Below are 13706 nucleotides of genomic sequence, written 5' to 3'. Positions count from 1 at the left end.
CAGCGGCTGTTGGGGCAGGCACTAAGCTGCAGGAGTTTTTACATACTCCAGCAACTCCCGTGAGGCATGAGTACCGTCCACTCCCATGGAAAGAGGGCTAACTAAGGCCAGGGAGGAAGTAAAATGGCCTCACTCAGTGGGTCCCACTCTCACAGAAGCCTACAAGCTTAGATCCACTGGATTAGAATCCCGACTAGCCAGCATAGCGGCGTGGAGTCTGCCTAAAATGACCGAGTTCCCCAGGGGAGGGCGACTGCCATTGCTGTAGCTCTCCTCAGTGGTTTTCCCCTACCAGAGCTACGGAGGCTGGGCGGTTTGGATTGGACTGCACTCTCCACAGTGTAGCACAGCCGCAGTGGCAGATCATGGCCAGACTGCGTCTTTAGGTGGGACCCGGACCCATGCCTCCTCATTGGGCAAGGCATCCTTGAAGGAATTCCAGCAACTCCAGCCAGAAGTTTACAGGAAGAACTCTCATTTCCCTGGGACAGAGCAGCTCGGGGGAGTGGCGGCTGTAGTCTCAGGGTCAACCAACTTAATGTCTCCTGTCTGCCGGCTCTGAAGAGTCCCAGCGATCCAGACAAGAGGGAGTCCCCCAGCATAGTGCACCAGCTCTGCTAAGGGATAGCCAGACTGCTTCCTTAGGTGAGTTCCTGATCCCATGTCTCCAACAGGTTTGCCAGACACCCAGACACTTCATGCAGAGGAGTTCCCGCTAGTGTCAGGTCAGTGCCCCTCTAGGATGAAGCTTCCAGAGGAAGGAGCTGGCAGCAATCTTTGCTGTTCTGCAGCCTCCATTGGTGATATCCAGGCCAACAGTGTCTGGAGCGGACCCCCAGCAAACTGCAGCAGACCTGCAGAACACGGACCTGACTGTTAAAAGAAAACAAACAAACAGAAAGCAACAATAACAGCATCAACATAAAAAACCCTACAAAAATCCCATCCAAAGGTCAACAGCTTCAAAGATTAAAGGTAGATACATCCACAAAGATGATGAAAAGCCAATGTAAAACGGCTGAAAATTTCAAAAGCTGGAATTCCTTTCTCCTCAAATGATTTCAACACTTCTCCAGGAAGGGCACAGAACAGGGAAAAAGCTGAGATGGATGAACTGACAGAAGTAGCCATCAGAAAGTGGGTAATAACAAACTTGGCTGAGCTAAAGAATTATGTTCTATCCCAATGCAAAGAAGCTAAGTATCATGATAAAAGATTACAGAAATAGTTAATTAGAATAACTGGTTTAGAGAGGAACACAAATAACCTGATGGAGCTGATAAACACAGCAGGAGAGCTTCATGATACAAACACAAGTATCAATAGCTGAATCAGCCAGGCCCAAGAAAGAATATCAGAGCTTGAAGACTATCTTGCTGAAATAAGGCAAGGAGACAAGATTAGAGGAAAAAAATAAATAAAAATGGAATGAATAAAACCTCCAAAAATTATGGGACTGTATAAAAAGACTGAACCTATGACTGATTAGAATACCTGAAAAAGATGGAGAGAATGGAACCAAATTGGAAAACACACTTCAGGATATCACCCAAGAGAACATCCCCAACCTAGCAAGTCAGGTCAACATTCAAATTCAGGAAATTCAGACAATCCCGGAAGATGCTCCACCAGAAGATCAATCCCAAGGTCGAAATGAAGGAAAAAATGTTAAGGGCAGCCAGGGAGAGAGGCCAGGTCACCTACAAAGGGAGGCCCATCAGATTAGCAGTGGACTTCCCAGCAGAAACCCTACAAGCCAGAAAAGACTGGGGACCAATATTCAACATTTGTTAAAAAATTTTCCAACCCAGAATTTCATATCTGGCCAAATTAAGCTTCATAAGCAAAGGAGAAATAAAATTCTTTTCAGACATGCAAATGCTGAGGGATTTTGTCACCACCAGGCTTGCCTTGCAAGAGGTCCTGAAGGAAGCACTAGGCATGGGAAGGTAAATCTGTTACCAGCCACTATATAAACACACTAAAATACACGAGCCAATGACACTGTGAAGCAACTACATTAACAAGTCTGCAAAATTAACCATCCAATATCATCATGACAAGTTCAAATTCACACATAACAATATTAACCTTAAAAGTAAGTGGGCTAAATGCCCAATTAAAACATACAGAATGGCAAGCTGGATAAAAAGACAGGACCTACCAGCATGCCATATTCAAGAGACACTTTTGGTGGGAATATAAATTAGTTCGACCATTGTGGAAAAGTGTGTGGTGATTCATCAAAGATTTAGAACCAGAAACACCATTTGACACAGAAATACCATTACTAGGTATATACCCAAAGGAATGTAAATCATTCTATTATAAAGATACATGCATGCATATGTTCATTGCAGCACTATACACAACAGCAAAGACATGAAATTAACCCAAATACCCATCAATGATACACTGAATAAAGAAAATGTGGCACATATATACCATGGAATACTATGCAGCCATAAAAAAGAATGAGATCATGTCTTTTGAAGCTGGAAGCCATTATCCTCAGCAGACTAATGCAGCAACAGAAAACTAAACACTGCATGTTCTTATAAATGGGAGCTGAACAATGAGAACACATGGACACAGGGAAGGGAAAAACACATACAAGGGCCAGAGAGGAGGATGGGGTTGAGGGACAACATTAGGAAAAGAGCTAATGCACTTTGGCTTAATAACTAGGTGATGGGTTGATTTGTGCAGCAAACCACTATGGCACACGTTTACCTATGTAACAAACCTGCACATCCTGCTCATGTATTCCAGAACATTAAAAAAAAAAAATGGCAGTATGATGTTCAACACTGGAGACTTTCAAGAGGTCAGAAAATTCACCTTCACTTTTAATGAGTTTAGGATTAGAAAAGTCTCATTATTGAAACTGAATTTGTATTTCTTCCAGTTCTTCAAAATCTTCACATCACTGAGTGACTGATTTAACCCCAAACTATTTTCTCCTGCACAATGCAGGTGCATAATTTTGCATTCAATATACTGTAGTGCTTATTCAGAGTCTCATGCACTGTCTGCTATTACTTTTTTGTTTGTTGACTGTCATACATTCTCAAGGAGACTGTGAAGTATTAGGGATATAGGGTTGAATTGAAAATTACTTTGTATTTCTCAACAGTGTTAGCAAAGGTTAGAAGTATGCAGATTCTCTTCTTGGATTTGTCAATAGAAAACTCTGGGATTTTGAAAAAAAAGCCCTTTTTAACATCATGCTTTCACTATCATAACTGTCTTTATTCTTCCCACCTTTCCTGCTAAGTTCTAAATTCTTCAAAGTTACATACTTACTATAATTTATATCTGTATTTCTAAATGGAAAAAGCCCAGAAAATGGTCTTTTAAAGGAAAAAATGGAGTTATCTGCCAGTTCAGATTTTATGAACAAAGTCTAAAGACTCTAAATCCATTACCTGCTCTAAGAATCATCTTCTGTTTTTTTTTTTGTTGTTGTTGTTGTTGTTTGTTTGTTTGTTTTTTCCCAGTGTGGTTTTAAAAAAAAAGGATATTCTTTTATTTATTTATCAGACTTAATGGAATGCTTAAGGAACTGTATGTTTTTCAACAGACATGACTCCAAAAATAGATGCATAATGAGACAATTCCTGGCTTCTGGTTGGAAAAAGAAATAAAGCAAACATTTTTAAAAGTTCCACTAAAAGATATGCAAGTTATAGTGTCATACCACCAATGGGGCTGTACACCTTCTGAAAAGGAAGGAGCCCATGCTGTGTCTAAATATCCCCTTGTTGAAATGAGAGAGAAACACTTAAAAATGAGCATTTTCAATCTTATTACCACCTCAGAAATCAGGATCAATTGAGCCTCAAAAACAGTGCTTTAAGCAACAAACTCTGAGAGAAGAGCAATGTTCTTCCTTCTACACTGACCAGAAGGAAGGTTTCCTTCAGTATTCCCTGTTCATTATACTGTGGGTAAAGTATCTGTTTTCCAAAATCCTAGGGACACAAAATGTTTCGGATTTCAGACCTTTCTGAATTTTGGAATATCTACATTATAATTACTAGTTGAGCAATCCTAATCCCATAACCTAAAATCTGAAATACTTCAATAAGCATTTCCTTTGAATATCATGTCAACATTCAAAAAGTTTTAGATTTTGTTTAACAAAATAATAGCAAACTGAATACAGCTGCACATCAAAAAGTTAATTCACCACAATCCAATGCACTTCATTGCCAGAATGCATGATTGATTCAACATACACAAGATAATAAATGTGATTCATCACATAAGCAGGAATTAAAACAAAAATCAGACACAGAAAAAGCTGTTGATAAAATCCAACATCCCTTTATGATAAAAACCCTCAACATATTAGGCAACAAAGGGAACAGACCCCAAAATAATAAGAGTCATCTATGAAAAACTCATAGCCAAGCATCTGGAAGCATTCCCTTTGAAAACCAGCACAAGAATGCCCTCTCTTAACACAACTATTCCACATAGTCCTGGAAGTCTAGCCAGACTGATCAGGCAACAGAAGGAAATAAAAGGCATCCAAATAGGAGACGAAGAAGTCAAACTATCCTTCAATGTAACAAATTTAGTAGCATTTTTGTACACCAAAAACATTGAAGCTGAGAGCCAAATCAAGAACTCATCTTATCTGCAATAGCCAAAAAATAAAAACAAAATACCTAGGAATACAGCTAAAAGATCTCTACAAGGAGAACTACAAAACACTGAAATCAGATATGACACGAATCAATGGAAAAACATTCTATGCTCACGGAGTGAAAGAATCAATACCATTAAAATGTCCATACTGCCCAAGGCAATCCACAGATTCAATGCTATTTCTATCAAATGATCAATGTTATTTTTCACAGAGTGAAAAAAAAAATTCTAAAATTCATATGGAACCAGCAAAGAGCCTGAATAGCCAAAGCCATTATAAGCAACAAAAACAAAGCTGGAGGCACCACATTACCTGACTTCAAACTGTAATATAAGGCTACCGTAACAAAAGAAGCTTGATACTGGTACAAAAACAGACACATAGACCAGTAGACAAATGAAAAACTTAGAAATACAGCTGTGTGTCATCTATTTTTTGACAAAATGGACTAATATTAGCAATGGGGAACAGACTCCCTATTCAATAAACGGCACAGAAACAGCTGGCTAATCATATGCAGAAGAATTAAACTTGACCACTAATTCTCACCATATACAAAAATTAACTCAAGATGGATTGAATATTTAGATCTAAGACTCAAACTTTAAGTATCATAAAATAAAACCTAAAAAATATAAATTAGCTTAACCATTGTGGAAGACAATGTGGCAATTCCTCAAGGATCTAGAAATAGAAATACCATTTGACCCAGCAATCCCATTACTGGGTATATACCCAAAGGATTATAAATTGTCCTATTATGAAGACACATGCACATATATGTTCATTGTGGCACTGTTTGCAATAGCAAAGACTTGGAACCAACCCAAATGGCCATCAATGATAGACTGGATAAAGAAAATATGGCACATATATACCATGGAATACTATGCAGCCATAAAAAAGGATGAGTTCATGTCCGTTGCAGGGACATGGATGAAGCTGGAAACCATCATTCTCAGCAAACTAACACAGGAACAGTAAGCCAAACACCACATGTTCTCACTCATAAGTGGGTGTTGAACAGTGAGAACACATGGACACAGGGAGGGGAACATCGCACACTGGGACCTGTTGGGGTATGGAGGGCTAGTGGTGGGATAGCAGGGGATGGGGGAATTGGGGCAGGATAACATTAGGAGAAGTACCTAAAGTAGATGACATGGTGATGGAAGCAGCAAACTACCATGGCATGTGTATACCTATGTAACAATCCTGCACAACTTACTCATGTACCTGAGAACTTAAAGTACAATAATAATTAAAAAAAAATTTCTGGACACCAACCTTGGGAAATAATTTATGAGTAATTCCTCAAATGCAATTGCAGCACAGGCAAAATTGGCAAGTAGGACCTAATTGAACTAAAGAGTTTATGCACAGCAAAAGATACTATCAACAGAGCAAATAGATAACCTACAGACTGGGAGAACATATTTACAAACAATGTATCCAACAAAGGTCCAATATCCAGAATATGTTAGTAACTAAAACAACTCAGCAGGAAAAAATAAATAACCCTATTAAAAAGTGGACAAAAAACATGAACAGACACTTCTCAAAAAAAGATATACAAATAGCAAAAAATATATGAAAAAATGTTCAACATCACTAATCATCAGAGAAAAACAAACCAAAACAACAATAAGACACCCTCTCACACCAGTCAGAATGGCTATTAATAAAATATCAAAAACATATTATTTGGTCATCACGTATAATTTTTTTTATGTTGCTAGATTCAGTTTCTTAAAATTTTGGATAATTTTATGTGTGAATTTATTAGGCATAAATTTTAAGTTCTGGGATAAATATGCAGGATGTGCAGGTTTGTTACATAGGTAAACATATGCCATGGTGGGTTGCTGCACAGATCAACCTATCACCTAGGTATTAAGCCCAGCATGCATTAACTATTTTTCTCTACCAAAATGTTCTCCCTCCCTTCAAACCCCCTTGTCAGGCCCCAGTGTTTGTGTTCTCCCCCATGTGTCCATGTGTTCTTATTGTTCAGCTCCCACTTATGAGAACATGCTGTGTTTGGCTTTCTGTTTCTGTACTAGTTTTGTGAGGATAATTGCTACCAACTTCATTCATGTCTCTGCAAAGGGCATGATCTCATCACTTTTTATGGTTGCATAGTATTCCATGGTGTATATGTACCACATTTCTTTTTTCTTTTTTCAACTTTTTAAACATTTATATTGGATTCATAGATACAGGTGCAAGTTTTTTATATAGGTAAATTGTGTGTCACAGGGGTTTGGCATACAAATTATTTCATTACCCAAGTAATAAGCATAGTATACAGTGGGCGGTTTTTCATCTTAACCCTCCTCCCACTGTCCACCCTCATGTAAGCCTCAGTGTCTATTTTTCCCTTCTTCATGTCCATGTGTACTTAATGTTTAGCTCCTACTTATGACAACATAATGTATTTGGTTTTCTGTACCTGCATTAGTTTGTGTAGGACAATGAACTCCAGCTCCATCCATATTGCTGCACGGGACTTGATTGTATTCTTTTTCAATGGCTATGTAGTATCCCATGGTGTATATGTACCACATTTTCTTCATCCAGCCTACTGCTGATGGGCACTTATATTGATTTCATATCTTTCCTATTGTAAATAGTGCTGCAGGGAAAGTACAGGTTCATGTGTCATTATGTTAGCACAACTTATATTCTTTTTTTTTTCTTTCAAAATTTTTACTCACTTTCTCATTTATTTTCTTTGTTTTGTTTTATTGTACTTTAGGTTCTGGGGTACATATGCAGATCATGAAGGATTGCTGCATAGGTACACATGTGACAATGTGGTTTGCTGCCTCCATCCCCCCCGTCAACTACATCTGGCATTTCTCCCCATTTTATCCCTCCCTGACCTCCCCACCCCACTGCTGTCCCTGCCTTGGCCCCCCACAACAGACACCAGTGTGATGCTCCCCTCCCTGTGTCCCTGTGTTCTCATTGTTCAACATCCGCTTATGAGTGAGAACATGCAGTGTGATTTTCTGTTCTTGTGTCAGTTTGCTGAGAATGATGGTTTCCAGATTCATCCATGTCCCTGCAAAGGACACAAACACTTCATTTTTTATGGCTGCATAGTATTCCATGGTGTATATATGCCACATTTTCCTTGTCCAGTCTATCATCAATGGGCTTTTGGGTTAGTTCCAGGTCTTTGCTATTGTAAACAGTGCCTCAATGAACATATGTGTGCATGTGTTTTTATAATAGAACCATTTATAATCCTTTGGGTATATACCCAGTAATGGGATTGCTGGATCAAATGGTATTTCTGTTTCTAGATCCTTGAGGAATCGCCACATTGCCTTCCACAGTGGTTGAACTAGTTTACACTCCCACCAACAGTGTAAAGTGTTCCTATTTCTCCACATCCTCTCCAGCATCTGTTGTCTCCAGATTTTTTAATGATCACCATTCTAACTGGTATGAAGTGGTACCTCAATGTGGTTATGATTTGCATTTCTCTGATCAGTGATTATGAGCATTTTTTCCTGTTTATTGGCCTCATATATGTCTTCTTTTGAAAAGTGTCTGCTCATATCCTTCACCCACTTTTGGATAGTTTTTTTTTTTTTTTCTTGTAAAACTGTTTTAGTTCTTTGTAGATTCTGGGTATCAGCCCTTGTCAGATGGGTAGATTGCAAAAATTTTTCCCATTCTGATGATTGCCAGTTCACTCTAATGATTGTTTCTTTTGCTGTACAGAAGCTCTGGAGTTTAATTAGATCCCATTTGTCTATTTGGCTTTTGTTGCCAATGCTTTTGATGTTTTAGTCATGGAGTCCTTGCCTATGCCTGTGTTCTGAATGGTTTTGCCTAGGTTTTCTTATAGGATTTTTATGGTGTTAGGTCTTATGTTTAAGTCCTTAATCCATCTGAGGTTATTTTAGTGTAAGGTATCAGGAAGGGGTCCAGTTTCTGCTTTCCGCACATGTCTAGCCAGTTTTCCTAACACCATTTATTAAACAGGGAATCCTTTCCCCATTGCTTGTTTTCCTCAGGTTTGTCAAAGATCAGATGGTTATAGATGTGTGGTATTGCCTCCAAGGCCTCTGTTCTGTTCCATTGGTCTATATCTCTGTTTTGGCACCAGTGCCATGCTGTTTTGATTACTGTGGCCTTGTAGTATAGTTTGAAATCAGGTAGCATGATGCCTCCAGCTTTGTTCTTTTTGCTTAGGATTGTCTTGGCTATGCAGGCTCTCTTTTGGCTCCATATGAAGTTTAAGGTGGTTTTTTCCAGTTGTGAAGAAGGTCTTTGGTAGCTTGATGGAAATAGCATTGAATCTATAAATTACTTTGGGCAGTATGGCCATTTTCATGATATTGATTCTTCCTAACCATGAGCATGGAATGTTTCTCCATCTGTTTGTGTCCTCTCTTATTTGGTTGAGCAGTGGTTTGTAGTTATCCTTGAAGAGGTTCTTTACATCCTTTTTAGTTGTGTTCCTAGGCATTTTATTCTCTTTGTAGAAATTGTGAATGGCAGTTTACTCATGATTTGGCTCTTTGTTAGTCTGTTATTGGTGTATAGAAATGCTTGTGATTTCCGCACATTGATTTTGTATCCTGAGACTTTGCTGAAGTTGCTTATCAGTTTAAGGAGATTTTGGCTGAGATGATAGGGTCTTCTAAATATACAATCATGCAGTCTGCAAATAGAGACATTTTGACTTCCTCCTTTCCTAATTGAATGTGCTTTATTTTTTTTCTTGCCTAATTGCTCTTGCTAGAATTTCCAATACTATATTGAATAGGAGTGGTGAGAGAGGACATCCTTGTCTAGTGCCAGATTTCAAAGGGAATGCTTCCAGTTTTTGCCCATTCAGTATGATATTGCCTGTAGGTTTGTCATAAATAGCTTTTATTATTTTGAGATATCCTTCAATACCTAGTTTATTGAGAGTTTTAGCAAACAGGGCTGTTGAATTTTGACGAAGTCCTCCTCTGCATCTATTGAGATAATCATGTGGTTTTTGTCTTTGGTTCTGTTTTTGTGGTGGATTACATTTATAGACTTGCATATGTTGAACCAACCTTGCATTCCCAGATGAAGCTTACTTGGTCATGATGGCTTAGCTTTTTGATGTGTTGTTACAATTGGTTTGCCAGTGTTTTATCGAAGATTTTTGCATTGATGTTCATCATGGATATTGGCCTGAAGTTTCTTTTTTTGTTGAGTCTCTGCAAGGTTTTGGTATCAGGATGATGTTGGTCTCATAAAATGATTTGGGAAGGATTCCCTCTTTTTGGATTGTTTGGAATAGCTTCAGAAGGAATGGTACCAGCTCCTCTTTGTACATCTGGAACAATTCAGCTGTGAACCTGTCTGGACCTGGATATTATTTGCTTGGTAGGCTATTCAGTGCTGCGCCAACTTCAGCCCTTGTTATTGGTCTGTTCAAGGTTTCAACTTCTTCCTGGTTTAGACTTGGGAGGGTGCAAGTGTCCAGAAATTTATCCATTTTTTTCTCAGGTTTACTGCTTTATGTGTATAGAGCTGTTCGTAGTAATCTCTGATGATAGTTTGTATTTCTGTGAAATCGGTGATGATATCCCCTTTTTCATTTTTTATTGCATCTATTTGAGTCTTATCCCTTTTCTTTTTTATTAATCTGGCTAGTGATCTGTCTATTTTGTTGATCTTTTCAAAAAACCATCTGGATTTGTTGATTTTTTGAAGGGCTTTTTTTGTGTGTGTGTCTCTATTTCCTTCATTTCTGCTCTGATTTTAGTTATTTCTTGTCTTCTGCTAGCTTTCGAGTGTCCTTTTTTTTTTTTTTTTTTTTTATCTTGCTCCTCTAGCTCTTTCAATTTTGACGATAGGGTATTGATTTTAGATCTTTACTCACTTCTCTGGTGGGCATTTATTGCTTTAAATTTCCCTCTAGACACTGCTTTAAATGTGTCCCAGAGATTCTGGTATGTTGTGTCTTTGATCTCATTGGTTTCAAAGAATATCTTTATTTCTGTCTTCATTTCATTGTTTATCCTGTTGACATTCAGGAGCAGGTTGTTAATCTCCATGAAGTTATGCGGTTCTGAGTTAGTTTCTTAATTCTGATTTCTAATTTGATTGCACTGTGGTCTGAGAGACTGTTTGTTATGATTTCCGTTCTTTTGCATTTGCTGAGGAGTGATTTACTTCCAATAATGTGGTCAATTTTAGAGTAGGTGCAACATGGTGCTGAGAAGAATGTATATTCTGTGGATTTGGGGTGGAGATTTCTGTAGATATCTATTAGGTTCACTTGGTCCAGATCTGATTTCAAGTCCTGGATATGCTTGGTAATTTTCTGTCTCATTGATCTGTCTAATATTGACAGTGGAGTGTTAAAGTCTCCCACTATTATTGTGTGGGAGTAAGTCTCTTTGTAGGTCATTAGGAACTTACTTTATGTACCTGGGTGCTCCTGTATTGGGCGCGTATATATTTAGGATCATTAGCTCTTCTTGATGCATCGATCCTTTTAGTATTATGTAATGCCCATCTTTGTCTCTTTTGATCTTTGTTGGCTTAAAGTCGATTTTATCAGAGACTAGGATTGCAACCCCCTCTTTTTTTTTTTTTTTTTTTCTTGGTAAACCTTCCTTCATCCCTTTATTTTGAGCCTATGTGTGTCCTTGCAAGTGAGATGGGTTTCCTGCATACAGCACACCGATGGGTCTTGACTTTTTATCCAATTTGCCAGTCTGTGTCTTTTGATTGGGGCATTTAGCCCATTTACATTTAAGGTTAATATTGTTATGTTTGAATTTGATCCTGTCATTTGATGGTAGCTGGATGTTTTGCCCATTAGTTGATGTATTTTCTTCATTGTGTCCATGGTTTTTACCATTTGGTGCATTTTGGAAGTCACTGATACTGGTTGTTCCTTTCCATGTTTAGTGCTTCTTTTAGTAGCTCTTGTAAGGCAGGCCTGATGGTGACGAAATCTCTGAGCAATTGCTTGTTGGTAAAGGATTTTCTTTCTCCTTCGCTTATGAAGTTTAGTTTGGCTGGATGTGAAATTCTAGGTTGAAAGTTCTTTTCTTTAAGGATGTTGAATATTGGCACCCACTCTCTTCTGGCTTGCAGGGTTTCTGCCGAGAGATCCTCTGTGAATATGATGGGCTTCCCTTTGTGGGTAACCCGACCTTTCTCTCTGGCTGCCCTTAGCATTTTTTCCTTCGTTTCGACCCTGGAGAATCTGACAATTATGTGCCTTGGGGTTGTTCTTTTTGAGGAGTATCTTTGTGGTGTTCTCTGTATTTCCTGGACTTGAATGGTGGCCTGCCTTGCTAGGTTGGGGAAGCTCTCCTGGATAATACCCTGTAGATTGTTTTCCAACTTCGTTTTATTTTTCCCATCACTTTCTGGTATACCAATCAAACATAGATTTGGTATTTTCACATAGTTCTATATTTCTTGGAGGCTTTGTTCATTCTCTCCATCACATTCAGCTACACCGATCAAACGTAGATTAGGTCTTTTTATATAATCCCATATTTCTTGGAGGCTTTGTTCATTTCTTTTCACTCTTTTTTCTCTATTCTTGCCTTCTCATTTTACTTCATTGAGTTGATCTTCAATCTCTGATATCCTTTCTTCTGCTTGGTCAATTCATCTATTGAAACTGTGTATGCTTCACGAAGTCCTTGTGTTGTGTTTTTCAGCTCCATGAAGTCGTTTATATTCTTCTCTAAGCTGTTTATTCTAGTTAGCATCTCATCTAACCTTTTTTCAGGGTTCTTAGTTTCTTTGCATTGGGTTAGCACATGTTCTTTGAGCTCTGAAAAGCTTGTTATTACCCACCTTCTGTGGCCTGTTTCTGTCAATTCATCAGATTCATCCTCCATCCATCTTTAATTCCTAGCTGGTGAGGAGTTGTGATCCCTTGGAGGAGGAGAGGCATTCTGGTTTTTTGTGTTTTTATCCATTTTGCACTGGTTTCTTCCCATCTTAGTGGCTTTATCTAACTATGGTGTTTGTAGTTGGTGACTTTTGGATGGAATCTGTGAGTGGACGTCCTTTTTGTCGATGTTGAATCTATTTCTTTCTGTTTCTTAGTTTTCCTTCTAACAGTGAGGCCCCTCTGCTGCAAGACTGCTGGAGGGCCACTCCAGGCCTTTCTTGCCTGTGAATCACCCATGGGGGCTGCAGAACAGTAAGGGTTGCTGCCGGATTCTTCTTCTGTTATCTTTGCCCCAGAAGCATACCCGCCAGATATCAGCCTGAACTCTCCTTTATGAGGTATGCCTTTGGGTGTACAGGGGTCGGGGAGCTGCTTGAGGAGACAGTCTGTCACTTATAGGAATTCAAGTGCTGTGCTGGGAACTCTGTTGTTCCAGCAGAGCTGCTGGGCTGGTACCTTTAAGTCTGCTGCAGTGTAACTCATAACCACCTCTTTTTCCAGGTGCTCTGACCTAGGAATGTCAGCTTTATTTTAATTTCCTGATGTGCTGTTGCCTTTTTTCAGAGATGCCCTGCTCTGCATGGAGTAGTCTAGTCATAGTCTGGCAGCATAGGCATTGCTGAGCTGCTGCAAACTTTGCCAAGCTGCTGTGTGAACTGCCTTGGTACTGGCGGACTGCCTTGGTAATGGTGAACACCCTTCCCCCCACTGAGCTGGACCGTCCCAGGTCCAGCTGTGCTTGCTGCAAAATTCTCAGTCCAGAGCGTTTCAGATTGTTTGTTTTATGGGGGTGGTACCCACCAAGCCATATCGCCTGGCTCCCTGTCTCAGCCCCATCCCTTTCAGTTGAATGGGCAGCTCTGTGTCCCAGGCGTTCCAGGCACCATTTGAAACAGCCACCCAGATTTGGGTGAGTTTCTGTGCACCAACCCACAGCACCAGCCATGCTGAAAACTTGTGGTGCTTTTTGGCCCAGGAATCTCCTGGTCTGTGGGCAGTGAAAACTTGTTTGGAAATGTGGTGAGCACTCACCCTCTGTGTTGTTCTTGCTGGGAACTGCACTCTGAAGCTGTTCTGATTTGGCTATCTTGGATCAAACCCACATTTTCTTTATCAAATCTATTG

The sequence above is a fragment of the Sapajus apella genome, unplaced genomic scaffold (assembly GCF_009761245.1).
Source record: "Sapajus apella isolate SASKATOON/1434 unplaced genomic scaffold, GSC_monkey_1.0 scaffold16, whole genome shotgun sequence".
NCBI lineage: Eukaryota > Metazoa > Chordata > Mammalia > Primates > Cebidae > Sapajus > Sapajus apella.
This window is presented reverse-complemented; position numbering follows the sequence as displayed.